Raw genomic sequence first — 11027 nt, 5'->3', positions numbered from 1 at the left:
TTCAAATTGAATACCCACACGACAGTGCCATGTGCTGATTTTAATTGCACATTATGATACATAATATCATGTCGACAAAATATAGTCAGTAATTTATAATTACTACTGAAATCAAAACATTAATAAATTCACATAAGCAAGAAAAACAATTTAACTGGGAAAACACGTCTAATCGAGTCGGCCCTGTCGTGCTGAATGGTTATATCCCATGAAGCGCGGGAATACAAATAACGGTCTATGGGCAGACAACTAGAAGAAATTAATTTCAATCTAATTCATTTCCTTCAAACGGTTGAAATTACATTTTTTCTACTAATTACTAACGCCCATGGACTACCCAACTCTATATACATAACACTAATAAAAACCAAACTGAAGTTCAAATTGAATACCCACATGACAGTGCCATGTGCTGAACTACAAAGAACGGGCAATGATTTTTTTATCTTGCTTATAGAACTTAATTCACTTTGAAAATAAAAAGTTAATGTCAGGTTATAAACCTAAGTTTTCAAAAACAATTAGTCTTTCTTTTAAAGAGTCTTTAATGTAACCATCCTTGGCGGTCTCTGAACGCCATCTACCGTGTCTTTTGAACAATCGATCGGAAATGCCTAAATCAGCGCAATTTGTAGCTCCACCAGAACGTAAACTATGCAATCCATACTTCTTAATATATGACACAAATGGTGGAAAAGCTTAAAAAAATAATTCTCTCATACGTGTGTAAGACAGTGGTTTATCATCCTTCCGAAGTACATTTTTGTACATATCGATCCTTGAATTTTGATAAATTTCTGAAAATAAATTCTTCTGAATCCGGCGAAATATCAGCCAACAACAAATATAACTTTAAATTCTTTACTGGACACATATCGGAATCCATACAGGCTATTACTACAGAATTGCCATCACGATAAATATCATTTTCACTTTTCGGAATAAATATAGATACATAACCTAAATCAAACTTGATATCACATATCCGTATATTTAATAGCTCGGATACTATCAAAAATCCTGAATAAGCAAGTAAACACGCGCAAATAATACGCTGTGAGTACTGACATAACATTATATTCCTTGAATAATGAACTATACATTTTAGATAAGAGCTCAGGAGTAACTGGTTCCTTTTTCTCCGTTCGTGTAGCCAAGCGCCGTTTTGCACCTTCTAAAACATTTTTCACAACTGAATTTTCGGTAGGAGACGTTTTTCCAATCATATGATGTGCCCATTGTATACTATAAAATGCTGAAATTACCGGACTTGCAGTTTGACTGTTTTGAACTAATGAAGATAAATAAAGGGCAACGTGCACAGGTTTTGCCGGTAAAATATCACAACCATTTATACCGTTATGAAAGGCCCACTTTTTCCAACGGATAAATCCTGCATGGTAAGTTTAAACGGTACTGTCAGCTTTAGATCCGCAAAGTAAATCCATAAGAACATCAACATTGGTATGCAGATTTGGTGGCAAAAAAATAATCTCAGATTCATAAGCCTGCAAAAACACATGTATAAACAATAATTAAACAATAGCAGCATCTTAAAAGATAGAAACTACCAACAGAAAAATATTTGTTAGTGCATCTCACAAGACTATATACAATAGTCTTAAATGCTGAACATAAGCATTTGTATTTGTCAGTATAATAGTTCTCAAAAAGGACAATTATAGTCTTAATGCCATAATCTGAAATTCAGATATACATTGTAACGTTAGTACACACACAAGGCACTACTACCGCCTTTAAAATATCATCTGTAAAATACAGATAAGCATAAACAGCTTAATAAACAAAATTGGTTTACAACCTTCTTACATATTTAATAGTATTATTTTCAGAAATCTAACCTCAAAACTAACATCTTGAATGTAGGATCAGTATTACCAAAAAATGGCCTTCTTGGTTTTACAAGGAGTATAAAACTCCTTACCGCTTGGTAATTCCACATATGCGATAAATGATCTGTAAAATCGCCCCCATTTGGGCATAACATAGGCCAATAACTTGCCGATGGCCAACATACAAGGAACAATCAATGTACCTACAGCGTTGCATGTCTCGTGTAATTAAAAACACGTGGTATAAAAAATACAGGCGGTACAAAAATACCGTTAACCCCAAACCAATCTACTGTGAAAGCATCAATACCAGCAGAATTTTCATTCCAAAATCTTGAATAAAATACCAGTAACTTGAAATTGTGGTCAGAAGCAAACAAACCTACTTCATAAGGTCCCCATAAATATTGTATCAATTGTAAAATATAATGTGATATTCCCCACTCATCATGATCAACGATGCGACTCAGAAAATCAGCTTTTCGTTTGGTGTTCTAGGTATCCAAACTATATCAACGTTGACAGTGTACTTCAAACATGCGCTAAATATGTCCAAGGCTAAATTCTGTAAAATAGTTTTTGTACTTCCTGTCAGCATTGCTTACAATTCTCACAACATATTGGTTATTTGTAAACAATTTGACCTTATTTCCAGATAACAAATCAATTAAGGACAGCAAAACTTTCTTTACCGCTGAAAGTTCCTTCAAAGTTGAACTATTACTATGTTCTGAGTCAACCCACATACCATGTGCAATGTTTTGTGGTGCTTCTACAATATAACCTCCAAAGCCTGTATCACTAGCGTCACTGTAAATAATACTAACATATAAGAATAACAAGACGCAGATGTGTTCACGTCTATAGTTAAATGTTTAGTCATTAAATAAACTAAATTTCCAATAACTATTAAAGTATGTAGATATTATTTGACCTACAACTGATGCAACTTTTTCACGTACACGCTTTAACGCCCTGTTAAACAAGATATAATGTCATCAACAGAATGTATCGTCTTATCTAGTATTTTATAAAAGCCTTACTCTGTATCAATAAATGTGCCTAACCAAACCAGACGTTTAGTAGGTTCCAACAATGATTTTTCGGCATTAGGTACAAAGCCATTTTTAACTAAATCTATCTTAACTTGTTATGACACAATCTTGCACATATCTAGATCTCGTTCAATTGAACAATAATATAATCATAAGCACCAATATTTATCCAAAATTGGATATTTTCCTTCAGCCTACCCTTATCAATAATAGCAGTACCATCTTGCTCATATTCGAAATAGTCATGTTTAAAAGTTGGTTCAAACAAATTTTCTAAAGAACTTGTGTAAAAAATTATACTGATCTTCTACAAAACTAGTTTCTTTTGTGTGGTGCTGCTGTCTTGTTGTTTTAGAAGGGGCAGTTTTAACTATCCAGTGCTTGTACGACCCACAGTTGAAGCATGGTCCCCGTTGAGATTTTCCAGCGTACTGGTCTTGTGCATACGGGAAACCTCCATACCAAGACGGCTGGTCCCCTCGAAAGGGCTGTTGGGGATTGAAGCTAGGGTTGGCAGTGGAAGGAATCTGTTGTTGTTTACCTGCTGGTTTGCCCTTTGCCTTTTTCTTCCTGGTGGCCCTGTTTTCGGCTCTGATTATCTTGGACTCATCTTCTGAAACACTAGAAATTGGGTTTGCCTCGTACTGGCGATCGGTGTCCCATTCCCATCAGAAGTATCCGCGATCTTTATTACCTTATTTCTTTGTTTAAGCCTCTCGGTACTCGAATAAATAATGTCTCTGGCATAGTCAGCTTTGCCATTGTCAATAGCCCAAAGAGCTTGGGTTCAATCTAAATTTTCAGTATTACCATTGAATTGAATTTTATTACCTTCAGAACGCCATTTATACTAGGAGTTCGACTTCAACTTCTTGACTTGGGATTTCATACATTGGCTTGTGCCATGCATTTCGTCGCGCAAACTATTAATCTTTTCGCTAATTTTGGTGTCCACAAGAACTTCAATATCCTTCTTTTGACGATTAACCGCGTCTAAAACTGTACGCAAAGATATTTCATCAGAGGGTGTATCTGAATCCATGTTTACTGTTAACTGGGAAAACACGTCTAATCGAGTCGGCCCTGTCGTGCTGAATAGTTATATCCCATGAAGCGCGGAATTACAAATAACGGTCTATGGGCAGACAACTAGAAGAAATTAATTTCAATCTAATTCAGTTCCTTCAAACGGTTGAAACTACATGTATAGGATCGTGAATGCAATTAAGTGTAATTCTATTTCATAATCTGTAAAAAATCTGCTGCATTTTCAAAAGGTGGAATAAATCAGGGGGAAACAATCATGCCTGTCAAAATGATTCAAATTACTAAATAATATTGTGCATTAATTTTAAGTTAGATAAAAAAAAAACAGTTCTATATTTAGGAAAACACAAAAGGCAACAAAACGCGGTCTTATATCTATGATGGTTACGACCCAATATATCATAATATAGTTTAAACTTAGTCTTTATTCATATAGTCAGTGAATTAAAAATATTATCACTTGAAAAAGATCATATTTTTTTTGTAAAAAAAGTATGTTTTTCTAAAAAAAAAATCATTGGAAAGTACCAAGACCTAATAAAATAATATTCAGTGTCAACTTAACAAATAATACAGGATAGCCTTGGGTTATAGATTCTAGGTGCTGACTCTGCTTTTAAAAATAGCATTTAATGTACTTGACAGTTTTACCTTTGTGTGTCTTTGTACTAATATTGCCTATTTCATCGTATGGTTTGTCATATATGCATCCTGCTTTCTGGTGTTTTTCTTTTTGGCATTACTTATGTGTGTGGGTCCAGAGATGCGATTCGGATATATGAGGTTTGTACCCTTGTATTTATATTTCGTTTTTTTTTAGGTTTTATCGGAAAAGTGTATATACATTCACGATCATTTTTCAGCCTTGATTTGTAGATATGTCCTGTAAGGAGTAGTTGAAGTAGAAGCGGTAGTAGTTGAAGTAGAAGCGGTAGTAGTTGAAGTAGAAGCGGTAGTAGTTGGATTAGAAGCAGTAGTAGTTGAAGTAATAGCGGTAGTAGTTGAAGTAGAAGCGGTAGCAGTTGGAATAGTAGCGGTAAAAATTGTAGAAGTAGCGATTAGAATTGTAATAGTAGCGGTTTTAGTTGCAGAAGTAGCGGTAGAAGTTGATATAGTATCAGTGGTCGTTGAAGTAGTTGAAGTAGTAGTTGTAGTAGATGAATTAGTAGCGGTAGTAGTTGAAGTAGTGGCGGTTGAAATTGAAGAAGAAGTGGTTAACATTGTAGTAGTAGCGGTTGTTGCTGTAGTAGTAGTTGTAGTAGTCGTAGTAGTAGCGGTTGAAGAAGTAGAATTTGTAGTTGAAATAGCATCGGTAATAATTGAAGTTATAGCGGTAATAGTTGTAGTAGTAGCGATTGTAATTGTAGTACTAGCGGTAGTAGTTGAAGTAGTAGCGGTAATAGTTGTAGTAGTAGCGGTATTAGTTGAAGTATTAGCGGTATTAATTGAAGTAGAAGCGGTTGTAGTTGTAGTATTAGCAGTAGTAGTGATAGTAGTTAAGTAGTAGCGGTATTAGTTGAAGTAGTTGAAGTAGTAGGGGTAGTAATTGAAGTAATAGTGGTAGAAGTGTGTAGCGGTAGTAGTTGGAGTAAAAGCGGTAGTGGTTGAAGTACTAGCGGTTTCAGTTGAAGTATTAGCAGTTGTAGTTGAAGTTGTAGCGGTTGTAGTTGAAGTAGAAGCATAAGTGATGGAAATAGTAGCGGTAAAAGTTGTAGAAGTAGCGTTTATACTTGTAGTAGTAGCGGTAGTAGTTGAAGTAGTAGTACTAGTTGTTGAAGTAGTATCGGTTGTAGTTGTAGTAGTAGCGGTAGCGGTAGTAGTTGAATTAGTTGCGGTCTTCGTTGAAGTAGAAGCAATTGAAGTTGAAATAGTAGCATTTGTAGTTGTCGTACTAGCGCTAGTAGTTGAAGTAGTAGCGATTGTAGTCGTAGTACTAGCGGAAGTAGTTGAATAAGTTGCAGTAGTAGAAGCAATTGATGTTGAAGTAGTAGCAGTTTAGTTGTAGTAATAGGGAATGTAGTTGAAGTAATAGCTGTTGTAGTTGAAGTAGAAGCAAATTGAAATTGAAGTAGTAGGAGAACTAGTTTAAGTAGTAGTGGTAGTAGTTGAAGTAGTAATGGTTGTAGTTGTAGTAGAAGCAATTGCAGTTGGTGTAGTAGCAGTGGTAGTTGAAGTAGTAGCGCTAGTAGTTGAAGATGTAGCGATTGTAGTTTTAGTACTAGCGGTAGTTGTTGAAATAGTAGTGGTTGTAGAAGCAATTGAAGTTAATGTAGTAGAAGTTGGAGTTGTAGTACAAGCGGTAGTTGTGGAAGTAGTAGCGATTGTACTTGAAGTATTATCAGTCGAAGTTGTAGTTGGAATTAGTATCGGTAATAGTTGAAGTAGATGGAGTAAAAGTTGTAGTAGTAGCGGTTGTAATTGTAGTTTTAGAAGTAGCGGTTGTAGTTGTAGTTGAATGTGTAGCAGTTATAGTTGAATAAATAGCGGTAATAGTTGAAGTAGTATCAGTAGTAGTAGAAGAAGTAGAGGTAGAAGTAGTGGTAGTAGTTGAAGTTGAAGTTGAAGTAGTTGCAGTAGTAGTTGCAGTCGTAGTTGTAGTGATAGTTGAAGTTGTAGTAGTTGTAGTTGAATATGTAGCAGTAACAGTTGAATTAGTAGCTGTAAAAGTTGTAGAATGAGCAGTTGTAGTTGAATTAATGGTGGCAGTAATTGAAGCAGCAGCAGTTGTAATTGAAGTAGTACTTGTAGTAGTTGAAGTAGTAGCAGTAGTAGCGGTAAAAATTGAAAAAGAAGCGGTTGTAGTTGTAATATTAGCGGTTGTAGTTGTAGTAGTAGCGGTAATAGTTGAAGTGTTAGCAGTTTTAGTTGAAGTGGGAGTGGTAGTAGTGTTAGTACAGGAAGTAGTAGCGATTGAAGTTGAAGTAGGAGTGGCAGTAGTTGAAGTAGTAGTGATTGTAGTTGAAGTAGTAGTAGTTGTATTTGCAGTAGTAGCGTTAGTTGTTGAAGTAGGAGTGATTGTAGTTGAAGTAGTAGCGATTGAAGTTGAAGTAGTAGCGATTGAAGTTGAAGTAGTAGCGGTAGTAGCTGACGTGGATTTGGTAGTAGGGGTAGTAGGGCTACTACTTCCACTACTTCCACTACTACTTCAACTACTACCGCTGGTACTTCAACTACTACTACTTCAACTACAATCACTACTACTTCATCTACAACCATTCCTTCAACTACTACCGCTACAACTTCAACTTCTACAACTTCAACTACAACTACTACTACTTCAACTACAATCACTACTACTTCAACTACTACCACTCCTACTTCAACTACAACTGCTCCTGATTCAACTACTACCGCTACTACTTCAACTACCACCACTACAACTTCAACTACAACTGCTCCTGATTCATCTACTACCGCTTCTACTTCAACTACCACCACTACAACTTCAACTACAACTGCTACTGATTCAACTACTGCTACTACTTCTTCAACTTTTACCGCTACTACTTCAACTACTTCTTCTGCTTTTATCGCTACAGCTTCAACTACAACTGCTACTACTTCAACTACTACCACAACTACTATAACTACAACCGCTACTACTACAACTTCTACCTATAATACCTAAAATATTACTGATACTTCTTCAACTATTACCACTACGTATTCAGCTACAATTGCTACTCCTTCAACTACTACCGCAACTACTACAACTTCAACCGCTACAAGTACAACTACTACGTTGAAGTAATAGTGTTAGAAGTTTGTAGCGGTAGAAGTTGAAGTAATAGCGGTAGTAGTTCAAATAGTTAAAGTTGTAGTTCAACTTGTAGCGGTAGAAGTACAAAGTGGAGCAAGGATACAACGATATTGATATGAATGATTTCATATGAAAATTTTAGGAGCATTGCAATAAAAAAACGACAAAATACGCTTACAAAACACTACATAGAAAACTAAGGAACCGGTTTTAACAGATAGCATCAGGAGTAAGTTGTCAACTGTGGACAACTTTTTTACGGCAAATTTACTTTCGTCAGGCTTCAAAAAATATCATAAATCCGGAGATAAAAAAATTCGGGTCACGTAATTGTTTAAAATCTATGTCCACTAACAAAAATACGTTGAGGGTTTTACGCTTACGGAAGAAATATCTTTTTGTTACTTGTGTACAGTTTTGACTTTTCAATTAATTAAATACATGTCATATCATGCATATAATATATAATGAACGTCACATTAAACACTGAAACGTATAAATGAACCAAAATTAAAAAAACAAACACACACATGACTAGCAAGGGCCCGAGGTTCCTGAATTGGGACAGGTGCAAACAATACCGCGGGCTAAACATGTTTTGTGAGATCTCAAACACTCCTCTTTACCTCAAGCCAATGTAGTTTATTTCCCTCCCCTATTTATAATTTATCCCCATGTTAACAGGAATGGCCACCTCTGACCAAGGGATATGTTCTGTCGCAGCTCAGCCCCCTGGTCAATCCCAAGATAAAAACAATTAAGATAAGAGAGTGTTTGATAAGTCACATTGACCCAGAGCACCTGAATGGAGTTGTGAAAAATAAAGGAAAAGAGTTGAACTTGGTTCTCATATTGATTATATTTTTTATATCAGCTCAGAGTTTTTGGAACTTGGAGATGGGAGAGATATTTTCCAGTTCCTTGTTATAAAGGTATTGACCTAATAGTGGTTTCTCTTTAACAAATTGTGAAAAATTAGTGTAAACGGGGGAAATCTGATAAAAAATCTCTTGATTCCTATTGAAATAAATGTATGAATTGTGTCGATATTCGAATATAACATTTTTTAAATAATTCAGAAATAAAGAAAAGGGTACATAATACGCCTATTTCCAAAATAAGAAATACTCTTCAAGAACTTTCAAAGCGGTTTGTGTTTGTACACGCCGACAAAAGAAGCTAACGGTGTGGTGGTGGTATGCCGTAAATACTACACGGACGTTCTTAAGAATCAAATTTTAAATTCATCTTCATTCGAGTCCGTGCGCTCCACAGAAAGTCATATAGTAAACAAACTTATCATAACCATATCACAGTTTAAGGCCTCTTTTGAACATTTGCAGGTTCCTACTATAAAGTAGTTATCTAAACTTCACAAATAAAACCTAAAGAATATAGTTACATCTCAGCCTCCAGTAAGTGTTCTACAACTAATCTTTCAGTACTTTTAACTAGTTCCTTTACTATTATCAAAGAACGTATCATTAACTTTTATATCAATATATATGAAAGAAGTGGAATAAACTATTGTTGGAGTGTAAACAATCCTTTGAATGTGTTAGATAAATAACGTGCCTTTGATGGTCATTTTGATTCTGTGTACAGTTTTGAATTTTTAACTCTTTACACTACACACAATCTAATCAAACAACAGTTTTCCTATTCAATCAAATAGTCGTTCGGTAAATATGAATGCAAATATATTTGCTGCAACTCATTTAATGCCTGCTTTCTAATGTGAAAGGTAAATATCCTAGATATACGTACTGGAGGTGTGATGAAGTAATTAAAGCTGTTAATATTCTCCTTGATAATATTTATTATTTTACGTAAACATTTCGGCAATAAAGTTTATAGGCAGTTTGTAGGTATTCCTATTGGCCCTAATTGGACCCCTTTAATAGCAGACGTGTTTTCTACTGTTATGAATCACAGTGCATGACAAAACTCAGTAATGCCGTTTAAATAGCATTTAATTGATAAATTCAACAAAACTTACCGTAATCTTGATGATATTTTTTCATCAAATAATCAAGAATTTTCTATAAATATACTGCCGAAGTTTACACAAGGAACTTACTTTAAATAAATCAAATATAAACGGTAATAACTGTCCTTTCCTACATTTATATATTTCAGTTTTACACGGGAAACTCCACACTATAATTTACGACAAAAGGGGACGATTTTTCGTTCTCTCTTGTTATTTTTTTTTCTTGGATGGTAATGTTCCTTTCAAAGTTGGCACCATCTTACGCGATGTTTATATATCATAATTCATTCGCTATGCCCGTTTGTGATTTTGTGACGTTGTGACGTTTTGGATTTTTAATGAACGGAATCTATGTATTAAATAATTAAGTCAGGGATTCTGTTACCACTAATTTCTTTAAAGTTAAATGGATGTCTACGAGAAAACCATGCAAAATCAAAAAAAAATTATGAAAGGGGTTGTGGAATTTTCAGCTGATTTTGGGTTCCTAGTAAAGTATTAAGTACATCTAATAGTTCTATGGTTAAAAAATGACAATTTATCTCAAATTATGTGAATACAGGGCAATTCTTGTTTAGTACCAAATTTGCTGGAAAATGTTGTTGAAAATGGACATTTTTGGGTTTTTTTTTATTGAATAGTTCAAAGTATTATATGACAAAAAAATTTGTTTGGCCTTAAAATTCAGACTTTCTACTAAAATAAACTGTAATTTGGATCTTATTTCAACCTTTATTTTTGTTTTTATTTTTATTGACATAATTGTGTTTTTCTTAAATTTGAAATCAGCCTGTACTGAAAATGTCCATAAAACCTCAAAAGTCACTCAAATTGAAAAAATATTTTGTTAAACGTTATGGTTCACTACAAACTAGTATTCCTTAACAGGATTTTGGTTGCAAATTGATATAAGCTTATTTAAATAAAAGATGAAAAACTGAAAAATATAGCTAAAATTATCTCCCTTTGTAAAACTCTTCACAATAAAAGGTAGATTTAGTGCCAATAACAGAAGGAGGGAAATCAACAAATGTGCAGAAGGATAGGAAATAATGATATTTTTGATGAGTACGGTGTAGCAAAAAACTTATTTTTATTGAAAGAGTGTAACATAGACATAGCAAACCATGTGGCAAAGATATCCCCACTGCCACTGGGATAAGTCTGATCCTGATCAGATAGTCTAGACATGACTCATGAGGCTAGACTATCACTATCATGTCTAGGTTTCAGACTCGCATTTTAAAATGCATATGCTGCAAACATGGACAGGAGTTGGATTGCAGTAGACAAGAAGACAAAATGTGTTGCTGCCAATG

General features: G+C 34.6%; 1 pseudogene; it reads right to left on the bottom strand.

Moving 5' to 3' along the window:
- LOC143048930 (uncharacterized) lies at positions 1 to 1592 on the bottom strand (annotated as a pseudogene).
- Between the last annotated feature and the right edge of the window lie 9435 nt (positions 1593 to 11027).

Source organism: Mytilus galloprovincialis, chromosome 10 (genome assembly GCF_965363235.1).
Source record: "Mytilus galloprovincialis chromosome 10, xbMytGall1.hap1.1, whole genome shotgun sequence".
In the NCBI taxonomy this organism is placed as follows: domain Eukaryota; kingdom Metazoa; phylum Mollusca; class Bivalvia; order Mytilida; family Mytilidae; genus Mytilus; species Mytilus galloprovincialis.
Note: the sequence above shows the minus strand (reverse complement) of the source record. Positions and strands in the feature narration are given on the sequence as shown.